The sequence below is a fragment of the Leptonotus elevatus genome, chromosome 13 (genome assembly GCF_054856555.1).
Source record: "Leptonotus elevatus isolate MCC_2025b chromosome 13, RoL_Lele_1.0, whole genome shotgun sequence".
Taxonomy (NCBI): Eukaryota; Metazoa; Chordata; class Actinopteri; order Syngnathiformes; family Syngnathidae; genus Leptonotus; species Leptonotus elevatus.
Genome location: NC_141251.1, coordinates 3185229 through 3208149, shown reverse-complemented (window position 1 = coordinate 3208149; position 22921 = coordinate 3185229). Strand labels below are relative to the sequence as shown.

Here is a 22921-nt window from a genome sequence, read left to right as displayed (position 1 = left end):
AATGCATTTAAATGTTGTCAACGTACGTTCTTAAAAAGCTTCTTCTATTCTCTGTGCTTTCCAAATGGCTTTGGTTAGTTCTGTTTGTCAGCGCTTTTAGATGTTGAGCTTTTGGTTGCCGTGGAAATAAAGTTGCCTTGCCTAGTTGATTAAAACTACAGTAAGTATTTGTAACGAAGCCTTCTTTCTTACAATTTTCATCGTACGAATCCGAAAGAAGAATTTCTGTGTGATGATGAGCGAGTCCGATTGTTCAAAATTGTAAATCGGGTTCAATTACGTTCCTGAGCTGCCAACCTTGGGAAAATAGGAACCGTTTGAAAAAAAAAAAGCCGTGTCCCTTCTAAAATAAATGAACATTTGTCTCTTTGCCTGACAACCACAAACACCTTTGAAGGACGAATCCCGCCGGGAGCGCCAGTTTTGCTCTAATCGAGTTCTTCAATCAGAGCAAACTGAATGGACGGACGTTTCGGACGCAGCTGTTTGTTTTTCGAGTCCCTTGACCTCAGACGGGAAATGCTCTCCCGAGCGGCGTCACGCCTCAGCATCGCCCTCAGCTCGAAGCCATTATTTCTGCCCGTCTCATTTTTCCCGGCAAAATGACACCCGTCTCCCGTTTCGGATGAGCGTAAACATTCGCCGTTTCGGTTGCGTAACTTTTTGTTATCGCAGCGTCAAATTCAAATCCTAACATAATCATGCTTTGTGAAAAAGCGCCGCTCGCTCGTAGCTTGTTATATAATAAAGTAAGAGGCGCAGCTGCAATTATGTCACATTGTTGTGCGAGCCGTGGGAGCCCAAACGCCGTTTGATTTACGTCCCGTCTCACTTCTGCATTCTTTGGAGGTCTGCGTGCCTGACTTGCTCACAGGCCTGGAATATTTGTCTACGTTTTCCCCGACACGCCGGTGGGCTGTTGTTTCTTTATTTGGCTCACAAACACCAACGCTCGCCGCACTTCTATTTTCTCTCTGATTGATGGCGCTTGACACGCACGCTTATTTGCCGTTGATTAGCTTTCAATCTCCTTCGGGGGAAAAAAAAACAACCCGAAACAAAATCCCGTGCGCCTCTTGGCGTTCCCTGCGGCCGTTCGTCAGCGAGCGCCAGTGACATGACGCGGCCCACGCTAACGCTGGGCTCATCCAAACAGCCGGGTCCATTGATCCGTGCTCCCCCGCCTCATCCATCACAGTGACGCGCGCAGATCAGGACTGGACTCGAGGCATGCGGCTCCATGCGGCTCCATGTAGCTCAGTTCTAAAGATGTTTATTGGTATTTCCAAAAATGACACCAACTGACAAATAACAACCTTTTTTTTTTTTTCAGGAAAATCACACCCATGTTCATATTTCTCTATTTGGATTGTTTTTTGTGGAATGTAGCCTTAGCTATTAGAGCATGACTGGATGGATGGATTTAATTGGCTGATATCAACTCTTTTTAAAATCAGCAAAAAATAAGTCAATTTAATTTTTTTTCTTATTTTTTTTTTCAAATTTTACACGTTAATACTCGTACGTATTAGTATTAGGGCCACATATATATATATATATATATATATATTTTTTTTTTAGAGGGTAAGGGCAATATTCTGAAAAAAAAACGTGCAAATTTGCTACTTTATAAAGTGGCAAATTTGCTACTTTATAAAGTGGCAAATTTGCGAGAAAAAAACTCAAAAATTTACGAGAAATACACGTGCAATTTATTCAACTGTCCTGATTGATTGATGGTTAGTGATATATTTACGGTTGAAACCTTTTGGGGGGGGGGATTTGAAATGCACACTTGTTTTCCCAAAAGCCGCGGTTTCATCAAAACATTTCATTAATATTTTACAATGAAACTTCTGTAATTCAAAAGGTACCGTCATGCCTAATTTAGCTATATATTTTTTATATTTAGCAGCTCGTTGAGTTGGCATTACTCAAAAGACAATCCATGCAGACGATCGTAAAAAAAGAAAAAGAAAAAAAAAGTCATTTATTATTTTATTTTTTTAAATCAAATTAAACATTTTTGTTCATGATTTTTAAAATACTTTTGAGGGGTCTTTTTAGACCCTCGCTGAAGTCACCCCGTTGTGAGGGGGCGGTCTTGTCTCGGGCAAACGAGCCCCTGTTGGAGTAAGACTTTTGTTACAATGCTGAGTGTTTCTTTGGCGCACGTAATGAGGTCGGTGACTTGAGCTCGGCGGTTTCGTTACGGTGTTGAACTTCCCGCAGCTGACGGCCATGTTGGTCTTCTTCAGTCAGTAAATGAGTTGACACAGGATCAACAGAACGTCAATTCGTTGGCAAGTAGCGCACTCCGTTTTGCCTCAATCGCTTCAAAGGGGCCTTTTCGCACCATCAACTCATCAGTCCTACGTTTTCATGGCGACAAAAAGGCGGCAAAAGCAAAGGTTGCTGCGGCAGTGGAAGGGGGGGGTGGGCATGATGTAACGTTCGCAAGCGTAAAAACATGATCCGCCCTAAAATAGAAGCCGGGGGAGCACGATTGCAATCTGGTGACGCTCGGCTGAGTTTACAGCCCGCCGGTGATCTGTGGACACGGGAGATTAAGAGGTTTGCAGATGTGCGCCAATCTCGCAAGAGGTTTTGTGTTCCGAAGATGTGCCGGAGCGGCGAGAAACTGTGTGAAAGCACGCCATCCGTTAAAAAAAAAACCCCGGCAGTGTGTTTCTTTAGTGGATTATGCATGTTCTTCATGGGCTGCCACTCGGCACTTTTTCTCTGCGTCAAATCGTAACACGGGGGCGGCGGCACAGTGACCTCTGGGGGGTTCGAATTCGGGTTCCCGCCTTCCTATGTAGCGTTAGCATGTGCTTCCCGTGCCACATCTCTGGCTTCTTTCCAAGTCTCAAACACATGCATGCAAAGTTAATTGAGGATTCTAAAATTTGCATTGGCGAAAGTATAGAAATAGAAAGGACGAATTAAATAAAGTTTCTCGGTATTATTGTTGATGAACATTGAAAACGCATATAGAATATGTCAAATCTGAGGTATCCGAAACCATAGCTGTTTTACACAAGGTTAAAGAATCATTGAACAAGAATGCTTTGTTATCGTTATATAAATATATAATAATGACCTATTGCATTGAAGTGTGGGGGGGTGCGCTGGCAAAAACGACACCGAACTTATCGTTCTTTGACAGAAACGGGCTATTTGTGCTGTTTTCGGATGTGGATACAGAGATCACGCTAATCCAATAATTACACAACTAAAAACTTTAAAATTGAAGGAATTTATTAAAATAATGTGTAAAGCCCATCATGACCCATCATGAAATTAACATGCAAATCCAAAAAAAAAAAAAAAAAAAAAAGGGAAAGTGAGTACAAATGAAGGCAAAACAAAGATAACGACGTATTTCAATTCAAAGTGTCAGTTTGTGGAGCAATCTGGATTTTAAAATTAAATCATCTCAGTCTATTTGTATTTATTTATTTTTTTATGTATAAAAGCACAATAACAGGAAAAATATATATAGCACAAGGTCATGCTGTTGAATTATTTTATTTAATTGTCACATTTAAAGCATCTTGTCATTTATTTTGTGCACTCTAAAAAAACACTTGGGTAAAAAATAACCCAATTATGGGTAAAAAATGGACCGATCCACTTTATGGGTCGATTTGACCCAACTTTGAGTCAAGGAAGGGGTCTTTTAGTGTAAAACAACTCATAAATATTGGGTCACTTTGTCTCTCTAAAACAACCCCAAAAGCGGATCGGTCCATTTTTGATCCATAATTGGGTTACTTTTGACCCAACTCTTGATCATTTTTTTGTGTTGAAGTTTTACTTCTTTCCGTCCCTTCTTTTTTTTTTTAAAGAATGAAATAACAATTTTGAATAGAATTTTTTGGAATTGAATCGATAGCCCAAAGTGTACCCCCGCCTCTCACTACAAAATCAGCTGGGATAGGCTCCAGCTCGCCCGAGACCGTAATTGGGGGCTTGTGCAAAAGAAAATGGACGGATGGGGGCGCATATGCCGCCTTGAAAAATCCAAATGGAAGCGCGAGCCGAGCTGCAGGCCATACTTTACATTTCTAATGGACGACGAGGGAGCTTCTGGCTGTCAGATGAACATATCATTTCCTGCAAACCTCAACATGACATTTTAGAAGGACGTGGCGCTTTTTTTTTTTTTTCGTTGTTGTGCATTTTTAAGTCATACGGGAGAAATATTGACCGGCATCGGCTGCGTAAAAATCCATTTCCCGACTGCGCGGCCACAATGGCCGTCATGAATCATTCATTCACCGCCGTCACTCGCAGCTTCGCCGCAAAACGACGACCCACACGAGCAGAAGCTTTTCTCCGTTTGTTCCGCAGCAAACAAATAAGAGAGGGTGTGGACGGGTTTTCTCATCGGGGACGTGCTCGCTGGTGCGTGTTTTGGTGCTTTTACTGACTGAACATTTGACATATTTTGGCTGCACATCCCTTAATTCACTCTTTTTTTTTTTTTTTTTATGCCATTATCCTCTTTTCCGTGCAAGCTTTTAGAAGATAATACGGATAATAGTGTGAAGCAGCAGCAGGCGGTGACAACAATGCAAAACAACAATGTGACATTCTGCTTTTTTGTACCACCCCCATCGTCATATTACGGCGCACTTCGTATGAGAAAGGTCAAACTTCAGGATGACGGCAAAACTGAAGCATTTTTCATGCTAAGTTGGGAAGAGAAAAGGGCACGTCTGGCTGCACAGACATTTAAACCACAACTTGTATTGATTTTTTTTTTTTTTACCTTATTTATTGCCACGTTGCCTCCTCCTCTCCGACATGTTTGCATCAACTAGAAGTAGCTTCTCACGAGAGTAGAGCAAAAAAAAAAAGCACTGTGCTCCTCACTGCAAAAAAAAATAGAAGTATATTTTCCCACGGAATGTTACGTTCATATAGCAGTAAACAAAGTTTGTTTTAGTTCTGCCACTATTGAATATTTTTGGAACCGATTAATCGATTGATTATTCAATCGATTAATCGACTCATTGGATTAATTTTAATTTTGCATTAATGTATATTACAAGAGCATTTTCCCCCTGATTACTGTTTATTAGCCAGTGATTGTTGTTTATTTTGTATTCATATTCGTATAGGGATTTAAAAAAAAAAAGAAGGGGGGATTGATGTTGTACTATGTTACCGGCTCGGTCGCTATTTTCCAAAATAAAGACAGATGTTTGCAAATTTCATATTTTGTTTAAACACATAAGATAATCATGAAGAAACAGAAATCAGTCAACAATTACTGTTGATATGCTGAAATCAGAGGTTTTGGAGAATTTCATATTCAAAATGGCTGATGACTCTCCTATTGAAATAGCTGTTGATTCATTTTGATCATCAATTACTTGTCAATTAATTGATTAATTTTGATAACTCTAGTTTGTTTAAGGCGGATATCATATGATACGGAGCCCCTAAACGTTTCTCATTCAAACGAGAAAACTTTCACGAGGATGACAAACATTTCCACCTGCGAGCGGTAGCTTATTTAGCAGATTACACGACTTCGTATATTTTAATCGTCTCTCAGACCGCAACATAATGTTGACGACTTGCAAGTAAAGCGGCAATGTCCTTATAATTAAGTCCCAGGTGAAATATATAAGCAAACTATGTCATTTTCATTCAGAAATGCAAATCAAAGTGCAGTTATAGCGTCTCCTTTGCTAGCACGCAATGGACTACTTTCTCGTTCAAATGATAAACTTTCTCATTCTAATGACGTGCGGTGTTTAAAATGTTCCCCTCCGCGGCACTTTAGTGGTGCCGTAGTTTGCAAAAATTCCCCCGCGTCTTAACACGTCCATGACATGTTTTCGTCATATAACCCCAGGATCGAGAATTATTGGACACGAGCATCCAATTTCTTGTCCGGTCCAGCCCCGTAGCCCGCCAGCAACTGTATATACCGTAGCCCCGCATACCGTTGGGTCAGCGGGCGAGTCCAGCTTTTGAACTGCTCGAACACAACAGAGACATTTGCAGGAACAGGATGAAAAGAAAAGATTTGCCCGGTTGTTTCATTTCACTCTTAATGGCCGCTCGGCCACTCCCGAGACCCAACTATTTGTCGAACAAGCCATTAAAAAGCCAATTTGACATAACAGCTCCCCAAAAGATACGAGCGCCGTCCATTTTTATGCATTTCTTCAACTCCAGAGTAGCGTTTATGACCAGTTGGACTTAGCATTAAGGACAGAGCCAGCTGTTTTTCCCGGTGTCCTAATTGTGGTTAGTATTTATCACGTAGCAGTGAGAGCCATTTTGTAGCACAATGTTACTGTCCAAATAAGAAGCATGTCTCCATTTTAGGTTTCAGTATTCAAGTTGTTTGCTTCTAACATAGTTTGTGTTGTCTTTGTAATTCGGACAACTTAATATGCAGCCCTGTGAACTCTGCCTAGCAACAAGTAATGGAAATGCGTTATCGTACTGTAGTTTTCCTTGTTTATCTTCCTCAATAGTTTTCCACATAAAACCGCCAATGAATATCAATTCTTGCAGCAAACCCAGCCAGATATTGATGAAGCGTGTTCCTTAAAGGTTTTTTTTTATTCCTCCCTTGTTCCATTTGACACACCGTAAGAGTTATACCGTAAAAAACAAACAAATAATAAACATATATGACAGTCCTTACAATTGTCAAATATAACTTCAACACAACTTTCAGTTATACATATGAAAAGTTAGCTAAAACAGAAAGCTAGTAGCATTAAACAAACACTTTGGAGAAGCTATCATTAGCTTCACTTCAATGGAAAATAACATTTAAAAAAACTCATTTTCAGTCATTCGCGTCATGAAAAATCACAAGAAAAGAAATAAAACAACACAAATACCTTGTCCCCGTTCCAGCTAGGTGCTTAGACAGCAACAACAACGTTAGCATCTTCCTGTTACGTGTAAAGACACCTCGAGTGGATAGCACTTCCTGGACTGCCGGAAGTGCGGCAAAATAAAAGCATATAACATAAAAAAATACGACTCGAAAAATAAAAGCATGGAGTGAACAGGATATTGACATTCGAAATCCAAAAGTTTGTCATTTATGAGTTCGTTACAATTCTGCCTTTTAGACTGTTGTATTAAAGTGCCGAGACCAGACAGTCACGTTGTGTTGCGTCGGAGAAAAAGACCCGCAGTGGCCTTGATAGCTGTTTGTCTGTCTGTCTATCCTTTACCATTAGCCGCTCACCCAGCGACCATCACTACAAAGTGGCTGTGATGGTCGCAGTTTGCTCTCGCTGTGGGGACGCCTGCTTACCCGGGACAGAAAAGACCAATTATTTTGTTCTGCGCTTTGATGACAATAAGTGCATTAGAAAAAATGAATAAACAAAAAAATAGTCAAAACAGGAATCACGAGACGCATCCCCCCAAAAATCAGTCAGGAGGTCAGGAAAGCGCCCCCCCCCCCCCCCCCCCCCCGAGGCTTGTCTTTGACGGTGGTCATGTCTTCTGGCCTCAGTGACCCTCTTACCCCCGCTGAAGAGCACATAATCATCCATTTTTTGCAATCCGTAGTACACACTCACTGATATATTACTGGAAAGCCGATACATACCCATGCAAGCCGTTGAAGCCAAAGGGCGGCCATCTTACCACTCCCATCTGGCAAGCAGACTATTATATACTATACGTATACGTACAGATTTGACATCTTGGCCTATCCAGTAGTATATACAGATAAGCGCATGACTATCAGTAAGATTTAAAAAAATAATAATCGCTTCCGGGTCACACAACTTGCATCAAGTAAAAATATCAAAAAATTGGATGAAACGTCCAAATCGCCATTTTTCCCGTTTTCTTCATTTTGGTTTTTGGAACGAATATTGAGAAAACAAGTCTTTTTTTTTGTTTTTTAATTTCCCGTTTTGTTTGTAAAAACCACTGAGCGAATGATGCTCGGATTCACAAGTGTCCCCCTTTAAAAAGCTTTCTCAATATGATGCTTGTTGACCCACTTTTGGTCCACTCAGCCCATTGAAAACACCTGTTTTAGCCTTTTAAGACTATTTTCTGTTCAAGTGCGCAAAAGCAAGGCCTGTGAAGGAACGTTTGGGTGATCGAACAGAAATTGTGAGCCCCTCAGATCCTCTCAGAGGTCCAGCATCGGTGACATCTGACCACACAAATGGCCGTTCCGGATCAATGGACAAAAAAACTCTCATCTTGTAGAAAAGAGGACAGTGAAAGAGAGCTGAGCAAGCGCAAGGTTTTGCTGTGCTGGCTCGCGTTTGCTTTGGCGTGTATATAAAGAGGATTGTCAGCGCTGCCCGCTGAAAAGATGCTCTGCAATTTGGGCGAGCATCTTTTTTTGCCTCAGGCCACCGCTCGTCTTGCGTCGACTCTCATCGCAGCTGGGACAACACTTGCTCTCAAACGCGGTCTTGTGTGCCAGTTCTTATCAAAGCTTAGCAAGACTTGGGTGCCCAGAAGATATCGATAAGCTATTACTTGTGTTATTGTTTTCCCACACGGCTTTTCCCGTAGGAAATAAAGGAAAAACAAAAGGATGTCTTTCAAGGTCAAACTGTGGCACTACATTGTTAAATGTCACGCGTATGTAAAAAAAAAAGAAAATAAATAAAACTGTACCAAAACAGTTAGTCGGCTAGCTGTCTACTTACCTAGTTAGTTTGCCATCTGCCAGCTGGCTAATGATGAGTTATTAACATTGTTTTTTTTTTAGTTTTAATTTATATTTTAGCCGTTTTGGATTTAGTTGACTCAGTGTAGGCTCAATGAATTGTATTCTTGTCTGTGTTACTTTCATGAGGAAGGGCAACGAGTTCATACATTCATTCGCTATCTCTAAATGGGAGGGCCGGTCTCTATTGGTCGGAAGGGAGTCAGGCTTATTATTATTGTATTTTTTCTAATCTGATTTATAACCATGGGAACAGATTCTCTTGTATTCGCTGAGTTGTGGCCGGGTGTGTTGTGGGCTGATGGGAGGAGACTTTTAGTCTCCCACTTTTTGAATAAGTATTGATGCCCCACGTTGGACGAGACAGACAACCTGATAGAACACGGCTTCAGTGTCATCAGCTTTTTGTCCTCAGAAGCTTCTGATAATTATTTACCTTTGCAAAGGGACTTCTTCACCAGAATCTCACCATTCAGTTAATTGAACACGTAAAGAGTACAATACTTAATATTGTCTACTCTAACACTAGCAAGCGAGTGAATTAGCTATCTAGTTATGTGGCTAGGTAATTTGTTAGCTAGCTGTTGAGTTTATTTATGATTTAGTTTTTTTTTAGCTAAGCACTTAGATGTCTACATAGTTAGTTAGTTACCCTGGAGAGGATAACATTAAAAGTATAGAAAGTGGAGAAATATAGACAATCTCGTAAGTTTGCCATTTTGTTAGCTAGCTGGAAAATGAGTTTGCTTTGTAGTTATCGAGTCAGTTACTTTATTTGTTTGTTAGGTGACTCCAACAAATCATTACTATTAATTATTATTACTATTGGCTAGCTACATTGTCGGCTACCTAGCGAGCTACGTAGTAGCTACTTAAATGTCTTGATTTGGTGGCTAATAAGTTTGTGATCTCGAGATCTAGTTAGATTAGATTCTTAGCTAAATCGATATGTAGCCAACCAATTATATTTGTAATAATTTGGCTAGCTAATTCATGAGTTATCGAACCCTTAGGTTAGTTGTCTCATTAAATGTCTACACTTTGCGTTGCTGCTCCATCTTTTGAAAGATGGTGTCATCAAAAAAAAAGACAAAGCAAAAGCAAATCACAGATAGTATGCTAGTGCTCGGATTTTGGACAAATGCTGAGGTTTGGTGTGATTACAGTGCCAGTGAAAATCATCCAAATGAGGATTTCCTGGCCTTGGTGAAGGTCTGCCATTCATTGTTTTCCTATTTTGTGGGTGTTAGAAGCTCACGTTTGTGTATCCACATCATTAGTGGACAATGCTGCTTTTAATTGTGCACGCAACGTTGCAATCGTCAGGGGACGAGGATCTTATTTGCACATGATGGCACATTAAGGCCGATAATTAGCTTCCTGTTTGTTCACGAGAGCAACTCGCATCCTTGAAACCTCTTTATGGCGGCCCTGCTCGTGCCATTTTGTTTCTTCCATCGCAGATCGCACCTCCGCGCCTCACGCCTCCTCTTAGGCTGTCCACTCACATTCAGAGCGCCGCTAATTGAGTTTTTTTTTTGGACGGCTCGTCTCGGTCTCCTTCGCTCTGCCCGAGATGAAAGACGTTTGGACGTTAAGGCATCAAAGGCTGAACGCGATGACAATCGATGACTGGCGCGGCGGGGTCGGCGCGTTACCCAGAGGTTAATGTCGCGAAGGGAGCGCTCTCATTTCTTTTATAATTTCCAATTCAAGCTCCCCGGGAGGATTTGCACTTTGCTGCATAATATGAGCGTGTTCACCTGACTGCAGCTCAGTCTTCCATTGGCGCTAAACAACCCTCGCCCCCTCCCCTTTGACAACAAAGAGGCTGCAGACGTGAGGAAGGATGCCTCCCCAAAAAAATGAGAGCGAAGTATCCCGGAGTGTCGAGAACATTCCAGAGATCATTTTACTACGCTTCTGCTGCTCCCTTTTCATCTTCCTTTTGGGAATTTTTTTTCCTTAACCTCATTCACTGGCAGCCATTGTCACTGAAGCAACCCCCTTCGCTCCTGGCTGGTTTACTGGATTTTGACTGATTTCGCAAGGCCCACAGAATATTGTGCTCTGTTACTACAAAAAACATGGAACCGACCAAAAGAAAGATTAGAGTCTCTACTTTGATTAGTAGACCTGTTTCCGTTTTGCAGCAATTACCACTCGAATATAGCTACAGCTTTTTTGCAACATGGCCCTGGTTGATCTCTTAGGGTGCACTCACACTAGGGCCATTTCTTCCGTAGCGTACTGAAGCCTGATTGCCCCCCCTCCCCTCCCCTTTCCCCTCCGGCCCACGCTCACATTACTCTAACCAAACCGTGCCCGGGCTCAGTTGCCTCCGAAATATCGACATCACTATTGACACTGGTTGTTGTTTGATCACCAGTTCAGGTCGCTCGCTATATATATACGTCGCACGTACGTACGTGACGTCATGGTTGGAGTGCGTGTGCGGCCACCCGTACCGTTCTCTGGCCCACCTCTCGCAATCGTGCTAAGCGGCTTTTGTAATAACTACCATCGCTTCAGTTCAGAGGCTGCATCAAAGCCTTCTGTATGCGCTAGCATAAAGAAAGAAAAAACATATAAATACGTTTTTGGGAGCAAGTGAGTTAATGTTCTTGGAGGAAGGGGGTGATAAAATAGATACATTTGCACCAGAATTCACTCCCTGGCCAAGCATTTTTGGGCACGTTAAGGATAAAGAATATTTTCAGTAGGGAAAAATAAACAATATCGGGAAATCTTTCATATACATTGGACTTAATTGTACATGGTCAAACAGTGTTGTGTATCATCGTCCTTTACCTGACACTTTTGCTGTGTGGTCTCGGCTGCATCTTTCACCCCATTCGATTCTGTGTTTGTGTGCGCGAGTGTACTTGACGGTCATTACGGCTGCTGGCTGTGAGTCATCTGCTATGATGACAGTTTTCCTTTTTTTTTTTTTCCTGAGTGGCCATTGAGTGTACTGTAGACGTAGCGTGGGGGCCAGCAGGTATTTTGAAACTTAATGAGCCATTTATTGCACGGCCAATCAGGTTCCGCCTCCGCTTGCATGTGTGGCTTCAAGGATCATCGCTAGCCAAACTACGAGCACCTCGTGAAATTCATGCCAACCGACCTGCACACACGTTAGGAATTTAAGGTTAAAGCCACTGGAACAATACATGAGCTGGATTGCTACATTTATATTAGGGCAGACACTATCAAATATTTTTCGAATCGATTATTCTATTGATTATTCTAGGGATAGACCGATAATCAGCATGATATTGGGCATTTTGACGAATATTGGTATCGGCCTTTTTTAAGAATCTGACGGCCGATATAATGTAAATCTAAAACCATTTTAACCTCAGGGAAGCTTTTTTTAATTTTTTAAAATTTAAGTTAAATTTCAATTGACTTTTTAAGAGATGCTGCTGACCCTGGGAACCTTCTGAACCTTTTGTTTTTGTTCGATATTAAAACAAGTTTAAGACTTCGGGTATTTTTACATTTTGGGAGAGAAAAAATATTTACTGTAGAAAACTATAGTGAGCGATGCTATTTAGCTCCCTGAACATTTTGTTAGAAATTGAAAAGGATTTATATTATCTAAGATTTTTTTTAAAACTACATTTTGAAAAGTCTGAAAAATTGTTCAATAGAACAGAATTTAGATTGACATTTGTATTTTTTTTTTAAATTGACAATTGTCAATATTCTCCCCTCCCTTTTATATCGGCTTAAAATATCGGTTATCGGCCTCCTTGACCTACTAATAAACGTCATCGGTAAAAAAAAAAAAATAAATAAATAAATATCGGTCTATCTCTAGATTATTCCATCGGTTAATTAAATATAGTGGAATTTAATTAGTTCCGTGACCCCGTTTATAACTTTGTGGTGCATAGACGTGTCACCGTACACAAATTGCCAAACAAATACACACCCCTTTTTGGGGTTAACATTTTTTTGGGGGGGGGGGAATGTCCAATTAGGTTCGAGTGCGTGGCAAGTCCATCCACTTGTCTGGTGCGTTGCTTCGTTGCTCGGCGTGAGGATCCGTCACAACGACCGCCTCTCTTCCATCTGCTCCCGCCATCAATTGGCTTTCATTTCCTGCCAAGTGCTCCGCCTCCAGCGGCGACAGCCCATTTAGCAGCAAGCCTCGCCGATGATGAGATGCTCGGCTGTAGTTTTCGGTGAAAAGTCCGAGCCAAAACACCTGACTTCAAACGTGAAACTTAAATAAAAGCTCGTCTGGGAGCAGTTGAATTGTTTGATGGAAAACATATCGTTAACTGCAGTTGCGTGCTACCATTTAAAGTAAACGGTCCTCCCACTTGGGCAAACACAATTGGCGCTTTTATTGCTCCTTCGCGAGGGTTTAATCTGACGCTATATTGTCCGATTGGCACCTTTCTAATCTGCCTGTCTGACGCATGTTTTATTATTATATTCTCCTTTGTCTTTTCTCTCTGCGGGTTCATTTTTTTTTTTAAATTCTATTCTTATGCTTTTTCGAAGCAGAACAAGGCAAAAAGCTTTGAACGTGAAATATGCTGCTTGTGATCTGCCAGATAGATAACGTTTTTTTATATTTTTTTATATCACCTCATAAATAATTTTGAAGCCGGATCGTGTTCCCCGGGAGGATTGGCTGCAGCGTCGCTTGTCACTTGCATCTGTTAACGCCATAGTCTCCACTTTGCTGTCGTGGTCTGTTTTCTGGCAACCGTCAGCCACTTTTAAGATCAAATGTGTCTTTGTTATCGAGAAGTAAATACAGGAGACTCCCTTTCTCCTACCAACTGATGTGGCGTTCTTCCTGCAGGTTTACACTCCGCAGTCTCCACTTTGCTGCAGCTGTTGGTTTTCTTACTGGCTTTGGTCTTTTCGTGGGTAAAATTTGTTTTCTGGTGCGGAAGTGAATATAGGACGCATTGTCCGATTTGCTGCAGCAGTCCGGCGTCTTGCCACTCCCAGTCTCCTCCTGGGTAACATTTGTCTCCTACAGTGTATGTTGAAGTAAAAACAAGAGAAACTTGTTGTTTTCAATGTAGTGTGGCTTCTGTAGTGCTATATTCCACAGTCTCCACTTCAATGTCCTGTTTTCACCCAGTCCTCATTCACCTCGTGGATAAAATGTGTCCACAATGTTGAGAAGTTGTCAGGTTCAGTCAACCGAGAACATTTAATAAACAATAGACAAGAGACTTGGATTATTTTTGCTCGCGAGGAGAACGGATAGAGACAGTCGTTGCTGCTCTAAAGGTTGGGGGAACCCAAAGCAGCAACCATATAAGCCATTGTGGAGATAATAATACAGGCGTGTCTTTCTTCGGCGCTGACGCTTTCAACAGTTCAAAGTGTTTCAGCCGCTATCTTGTGATGAGGGCATGAGTCATGATTTGCAACACTATAAGAGTAAATATGGGATGACTTATGTAGATGTAATTTCACAGAAGTAACTACAGGAGTTATTTAACATTACTGTTTGTTAGTGTGTTAAGTTCCAACTAATATGTTCTATTACAACTTTTGTTCAACTTTGCAAGGCACAGCAGAGAGGGGGATATCATTGTAATTTCCGAAGTAAATTAGAACCGCATTTAGTTAATTTAGCACGGTGAGACGAAGGTCGGCAATAAGGAGGAGGGATGATGGCGGGCGGCGCCCGGGCGGCCTCCGCTCTGTCGACCGAAAGAAGCCGTGGGCCTGCTTTAATATGCGCCACGTCAGCAAGTCTGCCTTTTTTGCATCGGACTGTTGCATAATGCATGCAGAAGTGCATGCAAACTCTTTCGGGAGCTGCGAGGCCTCAGCAAAAAAAACGAGCCTTCGCGCTCATCAAACCGCGCTAACGAACGGCAGAATGTACTCAATAGCAATTATGATGGCCTTCGATATCAGCGGATGCATATCTAGCAGTTTGGGATACAAATTTAGCTGTTGTTGGACTGCTGCTTAAAGCAATTGATTTGAAAAGTTATGACCATTTGGTAATGTCAAATGAAATGAAATAAAGTTGTTCATCTACGGAGCTGAGTGACAAAATATGGCAAACTTTGCTATTGAGAGAAAGTCAACTTTGTTAGATTGACTGAATTTGCCAAAAATGACGTAATGTCGTCAGCATGACTTGATTTCTGACGATAGTCACACACGATATATTTTTTGTATAGACATATCTACTGAACTATCAAAAGCAACATGATATTTATTATACGCGTAATTGAAGCTGCAAATGCATAATCGAAGGAAAAGCAAATGAAAGATTTTTTTTCTCTCGTAAGTAATTTGCTTCCAAGATGGTGTATGGAAGCATCATATAATGACATGACCTTTCCTCTTCACATGTACAGGAGTTATTTCTATTTCAGATTACTAATGACAACTGTACACCATCTGCATGGCTCCCGAGATAATTGCCATTCTTTGGTATTCTGGGAATTGAAAGATGGCACCAAAACGATGATGACGTAACAGCGGCAAAGCGACGGGACTTCATGTCGTTAACGAAAGGCCGGTGAGCTTGAAATGTGGCCGCAAAAGTACAGTGCGGTTCCAATAATTTAAAAATGGTCGGGTGCCAAAGTGAGAAATGAGGGATGTTTTCTTATTGACCTTTTTGAGGTTCAATTTGCTGTCGGGATGAACAATAAAATCAAATTCAAATTAGTATGCAGAATGTCATTTTCAAATCGGAAAGGCTCTGCAATTTTGAAAACCCCTCCAACAACCTCTGCCTCATTTCGGGTGGTCAGCAGGCTTTATTTCAATTATTTATTCATATCGTGTCTACTGTCTAGAAAAGTTTCATACTGAACTCATTCACTCGCAGCCATTTTCACTGAAGCAACCCCCTTCGCTTTCCGGCTGTTTACCTGGATTTTGACTGATTTTGCAAGGCCCACAGGATATTGTGTTTTATTGCTATAAAAACATGGAACCTACCAAAAGAAAGATTAGAATCTATTCTTTCATCGGGAGGAAAAAGTACATTTGTATCTGTTTCCGTTTCGCAGCTATTAGCAGTAGAATATAGCTAAGTTGAAAACACTGAGGAAAAGAGCTTGTTGCAACATGGTTGATCTCTTATACTCTGCTGCCACATGCTGGCCTTTTTTTGTGATAACTACTATTGCTTTAAGTGATCTCTTCAGGTCAGAGGCAGCATCAAAGCCTTCTGTATGCTCTAGCATGGAGAAAAAAATTATTTTTTTAAAAACGTATAAATATGTTTTTGGGACCATTGCAACATTTAAAATAAAAAGTTTATATATGTTTTTGTGAGCAAATGAGTAAAAAATTGAAGTGGACATGTTTACATCTCATTGTTTCATGAAACATGAAAAGTTGAGTTAAGTAGAATTTTGTTGAAAGATGTCATAAGGAATTTGGTTCATTTGCCTTTATTTTAACAAACGCTGAAATTATTCATTTATTTCTTGTGTTGTGGGGGGGGGGGGGGGGAGAATCATAATTGCATTATTTTTCAAGCTCATTCTGTTGCCGTTTCCGAACTCCACGTTGTTTCTGCAAGGTTTCCGGATGGAGTACGTTGGAATAATTAAAAACGGTTGGGTGCCTGCCAAAGTGATAAATGTCACGCTTTCTCCAATCAGATGATGAATGTTTGCTTCATTGACCTTTCGCGGCTCAATTTGTAGTAAGAAAATGAGACGCTTTTGTGCTCACTTGTTCGAGCGACCTCGAGGTGTTTGTCATCTCCTTCACTGTTATTACGCCGCGCCCGCCTTTCTCTCATCATATGCGCATATGCGTTACCGTGAGGCCATGCTGACGATCTGGAACTTCATGTTTTATCCGGTGCGAGGAAAAGCGCTCCCTTATGCTGTGTCTTTGGTACTTTGCGACGACGTTGGCTTAATGAGCTGCCTGTTCTTTGGGTGCGCTTCCGCCGTTCCCCCACCTCTGGCTCCATCCAGCAGCGCGCGACGCCAGACCGAGACTATATAAGGCATGAAGACTTCCCGAGACATAAAGACATGCCATTCTCTCCTTTGACACGTATTATCCAGCCCGGACCTTGATTAAATCGCATTGCATAAATAAAGAACGTGATACTTCGGCGACGTACTTGTACTGGTACATGATGTTTCCTCAGCCCTGTTTTAAAAAAAAATTTTTTTTTTTTTTTTTTGCTATGGACGCATTTCCAAATGTAGTCACGTTGAATTATTTTGTCTTTTGTTTTGTTCCCACTGCCCTCCCCGTTCCCTCACTCCCTGTGTGGCACGTAGACGCCATGATCCACGGTGAGGAGGATCATCTTGCCCCCCCAGCAGACAACAGTGACGCCGAAAGGCATCCGGCTGAAAGGTGACCTCCAGACACTTCACCTCCCCAAAATGTTTGGTAAGTTGAGCTTGCTCAGAGTCTCTTCGCCACAAGGACATGATGTCAGGCAGCGATGTTTATGTTTAAGGATCCAAATTCAGGCCATCCAAAAAGGAAAACACAAACGCAGACCAGATTCTAATGTCCTCAATCGATTCTATTTCGATTCACAAGAGTTCAGTTCCATTATATTTTTCCTGATTTGATTCACTTCAATTCAATCCGATATTGCTTAACTCGTTTGCTCCCAAATAAATATTACCATGCTCCCAAAGACGTATTTATACGTTTTAAAAAACTGTGTTTATTTTATTTTTTATGCTAGTGCATACAGAAGGCTTTGATGCAGCCTCTGAACTGAAGAGAATGCTTGAAGCAATGGTAGTAATTACACAAACGGCCAGCAGGTGGCAGAAGAGTATAAGAGACCATCCAGGCCCATGTTGCAACAAGCTCTTTTTGACAGTGTTTTCAACAGGTTTGTGAATAATGATGAAACTTATGAATATTCCAATGCTAATTACTTCAAAAAAGAAACAAATACAAATATATACTTTTTTTCCAGATGAAAGAAGAGATTCTAATCTTTTTTTTGGGAGGTTCCATGTTTGTATAGCAAGAGAACACAATATTCTTGCAAAATCAGTCAAAATCCAGTAAAACAGCCGGGAGCGAAAGGGGTTGCTTCAGTGAAAATGGCAGCGAGTTACTGAAAGTAATGTGTTTTAAGTGTTACACAAACATTAACATCAGCAAGAATGAGATGAAAATATTTTCAAAATCTAATTCAAAAATTGTTAAATAGAGTAAAAAGATTCTGAATTGTTTTAAAGTGCAATAAGTAAGGTTTTTCATAAATGTAACAAAATACTTTTAAATTCAACGGTAAATTTCAAGAAAATTGTCAAATTAAAAATCTATTTTTTAAAGAATTAATGGGAGAAAAGAGATATTAAAATAATTCGATTCATCGTTTTATGAATCAATATCAGGTTTGAATCAATTCAATATTGATTATTTGATTTTTAAATTATTATTTTTTTTTTTAACCCAGCCTTACTGACAAGTAAATGAATGTATGTAGTTTAGTTTCTGCCAAGCGTATAATTAGGTATAACAACACGCTGAGTGTCCAACAGGAGGTGTGAAACATAAAAGAATGAACTTTTCATATTTTATTCATTTTCAAATGAGGTCTTGTAGGAGGTGTGAGAACCCCGTAAACGTGTGCAAAAAAATCCTATTGAACACGAAGACTTCAGGTTCTACATGATCTTAAAAGTTCTATAAAAAGTTACATTACTATTACTATTACATGTTACTGGAAAAAATGTATCTTTGTGCTTGCCTGTTGTACCAAATAATATTTATAAAGGAATTTTGTCAACATGGAGATTTTTCTCATTACCTTACGTGACTTTCTCATTTGACCAAACCTTAAACCAGTGACCTTAAAAAAAAAAAAAAAGAGAAAACAAAAAAACAAAACAATCAGCCACTTAATGGATTGAACGGTTTCACCTCCGAAAGAAAATAAATAGCTTTATTGTCGTGACGAAATCACGTGATATCACATTTGCATTCATGTATTCCGTTGCTGGCTCAGCTCGGGCTTGCAGTCAACGCAAACGTCTCCTTAAGTGAAACAGACGCCAAAAAAATGAAAGCCATCGTTTTCATGAATGGGCCAAAAGGCTGATTTGTAATTGAAGCGAGGGCAAGTGTAAAATGCCGTTAGTGTGATTGGAGTTCAGTGAGTTTACAATAAGTCGCCCGGCGTGTGTTTATACGCGCGTGTGCGTGCGTGTGAGTCACGCTTTACGAGCAGTGGAGCGTTGGATAGAATTCAGTCAGCGTGCGCTCGATTCGGGCCTGGCGCTGCCGAGAGGCTGCTTTTTTTTTTACAACAGATAGCAACAAGCACATTTGGGTGGCAGGAAGAAGGCGGGAAAATGCCGATAAACCACTTGTGTCACTTCATTCCTTCCACTGTAATTACCTGTCTGGAGCAATGGAGCCGCTCGCTCGCTCGCTTGTGGCTGAATTTAGATGACTTTCGTGTTTTTTTTGGGGGGGGGGGGATTTGTTGACACAGAAATCCCTTCAAACAGGTGTACTGTGGAGGAATACCAGTTGACTTTTTGTTTTAATTGCATGCGTTATTAGTGTATTGCAAACAGACATAAGAGACAGAGGGAGATATTGGTTTTGTTGAATGTCATAACTAGGGGTGTCGAAATGAGTGCGTTCATTTCGAGTGAATTTAAAGTTCCTTAAACGCCACAAATTTTTTTTTAACGTGCGCTTATTTTTATTTTTATTTTTTTTATATAAAAAGCTCAGTATTGTTCATTCGGAAATGTCATCATCATTGCTCTTTATTTTTATTTTTATTTTAATTTTTTAAAATATATATATATATATATTTTTTTTTTGTATGTGGGTGAGAATGTGTATGTGCGTGCGTGCGTGCGTGTATTTGTTAGCTCACCAAAAACCTATTAGAAAAAATCCCATACCGTTCACCTAAACCGAACACCGCCGTCAGGAGACCCGAGGAAGGACCAAAGAAAACCAAGGAAGGTGAAATCCAGCACCGACCAGACACCACCCACCGGGTCACCCACCAGAATTCTTCCCCGACCCAAGAAACATCTAACGTGCGCTTAATGACCGCCTCTTAATTGGAAAGCCTGTACTGGGGGAATTCCAGTCGCAACGCAGCAGACACGCCCACGTCAACATTTTGCAGTAATAAATTGAATCATAATGCATATATTTGTGGAGACTGGGGTCAAGTTGTATTTAAAAAAAATGTGCAGAAGTTACTTCATGTTTAAAGATTAGATCGATCTTAATATGAAAAGAAAAATGCACTGAGCGGTCACCGTCTTACAAATGCAATTATGCCATCTAGTGGCAGTAAAAATGACCTCAACACAAATCAATATCACGCAGTACATCTAATTTTAACTCCGTTTTATGAATTATTATGAAATGACTGTATCAATGAAAAAGATGCAGCCATATTTCTATTAGTTTAACATATTTTGTCCACTTTTACGTTAACAAGAGTTTGAAAACTTAAGGAAAAAAACGACCTTATTGTACATTCAGGACAGATATAAAATGTGTGGTTAATCGCGAGTTAACCGTTGAAGTCATGCGATTAATTACGGTTAAAAATTGTAATCGTCTGACACCCCGAGTCATAACATGATTGGAGGGGGTCGATTGTTTCCGTTGTTCTACAATTGAGCCACTAAAGGTATAAAGCTGAATGTCAAAAATGAGTCTCTCTCTCACACACATTTAATATTAAGCATATGCCACACGAGACGTTGTTGTCAAATAGACAACTTAGCTTGAGAAGGTTGGTAGGCAAATTTAGAGATTTTTTTTTTTTTTTAGTCACGCACTGTTGCCGTGGCAATGCGGAGAAAAAAGAATGTGCGTTTGGGCGAAAACTTATGAAACGTTGCACGTGCACCAGGCCCGGCATAAACATCAATATTGATTTGGGAAACTATTTACCAAATTGGCTTTAGTTGTTTCAATATTCGGCTAAACAACGTTAGCCTAAGCAGCATTTAATTAAAACAGTGACAGTTGCCGTCCCGTCTCTTCTCACCTCGACTCATTCATCCCAGGAGGTTTTTTTCAGGGGCGGGGCTGAGCGCTTTTTGTGAAGTGCACACATTGTGTTGGCCGCCTTTCTTTCCCCTTTCTTGTGTTTGACTTTCCTTGTTATGCCCTCAGCCTGCGCGTCTTTATAAAGTTAGGTCAGTTATTGTACCTCGCGGCGTTATTATTTCCCCTCCCTAAATTTCATTTTCTGTAAGCGCGGGACGCCTTGAGAAAGCAAGTTGACTCGATAACGTCGGGTTTAAAATTGATTTCCCATACTTCTACCGAGGCACATATTAAATCGAACTTATATATTTTTCATTTCAACCACTGGAAATTGTGAGAAGTTAATGCTGTTTTTTTTTGTTTTTTTTGTCCACCGGGTATCTCCGGCGAACAAAAACATGGTTGTCATCGGAATTGATCTTCCTCAATTCCTGCAAGACTCTCCAAATCCCATTGCTTCCTAGTCAGAGCGATTTTGACGAAATGTATTTTTAATGCTCAGATCCAGATTTTCAGACTCCCATTTGCTCCTACAACAAGTAAAAAAAAAAAAAAAAAAAAAAAAAAAAAGACAACAATTTGAAAGATTCCACCTTGCGCAGAAATAAACTGCCCTCAGCGCTCTTTTGCTTTTCTAAGCCTGTCGAGCGCCATCTGCGTCTTCTGCTAAATCTCTTCCAAAAAAATGCTGCCGCGACCACAAAACAAAGACGTCCCGAACACGCGACGCTGTCCAATTGCAACCCTTGAGGATGAATTCGCCATGACAGTGACAATGCTTCAAGCAATGCTTTGTTTGGAATTATTTGGAAAATAAAAACCCAACATGGATGACTTTAGAATGTGGGAAGATGGCGGAGAAAACGTACGTAAGACACGGAAAGAATACACTCTACCTTGCTACCTTGGTTATAAAGTCATTATGCATCAAAGAAACAATTAACCGTTGCAATTCTTTTTTAATAGGGGGCCCCAATCCGTTGGATTTGTTGGGGTCTGGATGTTTCTTGGGCTGGGGAGGAGTTCTGGTGGGGGGTGTCTGGTCGGTGCTGGATTTCACCTTCCTTGGTTTTCTTTGGTCCCCTCGGGTCTCCTGGTGTTCGGTTTAGGTGAACGGTATGAGATTTTTTCTAATAGGTTTTCTGGTGAGCTAACAAATACACGCACGCACGCACGCACGCACATACACATACTCACCCACACACACACACAAAAAAAATAATATATATATATATATTAAAAAAATAAAAAATAAAAAAAAAGAGCAATGATGATGACATTTCCGAATGAACAATACTGAGCTCTTAAAAGAGAAAAAAAAAAGAAAAAAAAAAAGGGGGCCCCAAACTCCAGCTTTTGGATGTCTCCTCAGTCTGATGACACATTTTTAGCACAATGAATCCACGTTGCGCGGTAACACATCAGATCGGAGGCTTATGTCATCTCCGATCCACAGAAATGAAACATGGCCACAGTCGGGGTTTCCGTCCAATGGTTTCGAATTTTTAAAGTAAATTTAGCGGACTCTATACACCAGGGGTGCTCAAGTTCGGTCCCCGAGAGCCCCTATCCAGCCTTTTTTTCCATGTTCCTCTCTACTAACACACCTGATTCATGATCAGGATCGTTATCAGGCTTCTGCTAAGCTTGCTGATTAGCTCATCATTAGATTCAGCTGTGCTGCAGGAGGGAAACATGGAAAACAGGCTGGATAGGGGCTCTCGAGGATCGAACTTGAGCACCCCTGCTGTACACCATAGAGATGTGATCCACCAGTAATTTAAAAGAAGAAGAAGAAGACCAGGAAGCGACCGCGCCGTGCGATGGCGTCGTATGAGTTTACTTTTGTTATTTCTTTGCTGTTTTCCATCTAAAGTGTTATTAATAGTTGCTTCTTTAATTAATTCCAAAAATATTTCAGTTTCGTCGTGTACCCCCCCCCCCCCCAAACATACCTCACTTTATCATCCAACATTGCTTTGTGACGTGATATCCGGTCAAAACATGCAACGTGTATCCTGGTCTTGCCAGTGTTTATTCACATTCGTTTCCATAGCCAAAAATGGCATTTTCCTTTTTTCGATGCGCTTCTAAGCGTAAAAACTTTTTGGGGCAGAATTTGGGGGCTTATTTTCGAATTTCTAGCATTTTCATCCAGTTTTATTTTCGCATTTTTTTGAAAATTCAAATACAAATGAGTGGATGAAAACCCAACTCGTGTTTCTCCTTCTGTCTTTTAGA

General features: G+C 40.7%; 1 protein-coding gene across 1 annotated transcript in view; it reads left to right on the top strand.

The window, feature by feature from the left end:
• chrm3a (cholinergic receptor, muscarinic 3a) overlaps window positions 1–22921 on the top strand; it is an 84943-nt gene that overhangs the window by 16139 nt on the left and 45883 nt on the right. Inside the window, exon 2 of the mRNA XM_086092756.1 lies at window positions 16951–17065. The gene's annotated coding sequence lies outside the window, so the exon portion shown is untranslated. The remainder of the gene's footprint in view (window positions 1–16950; window positions 17066–22921) is intronic.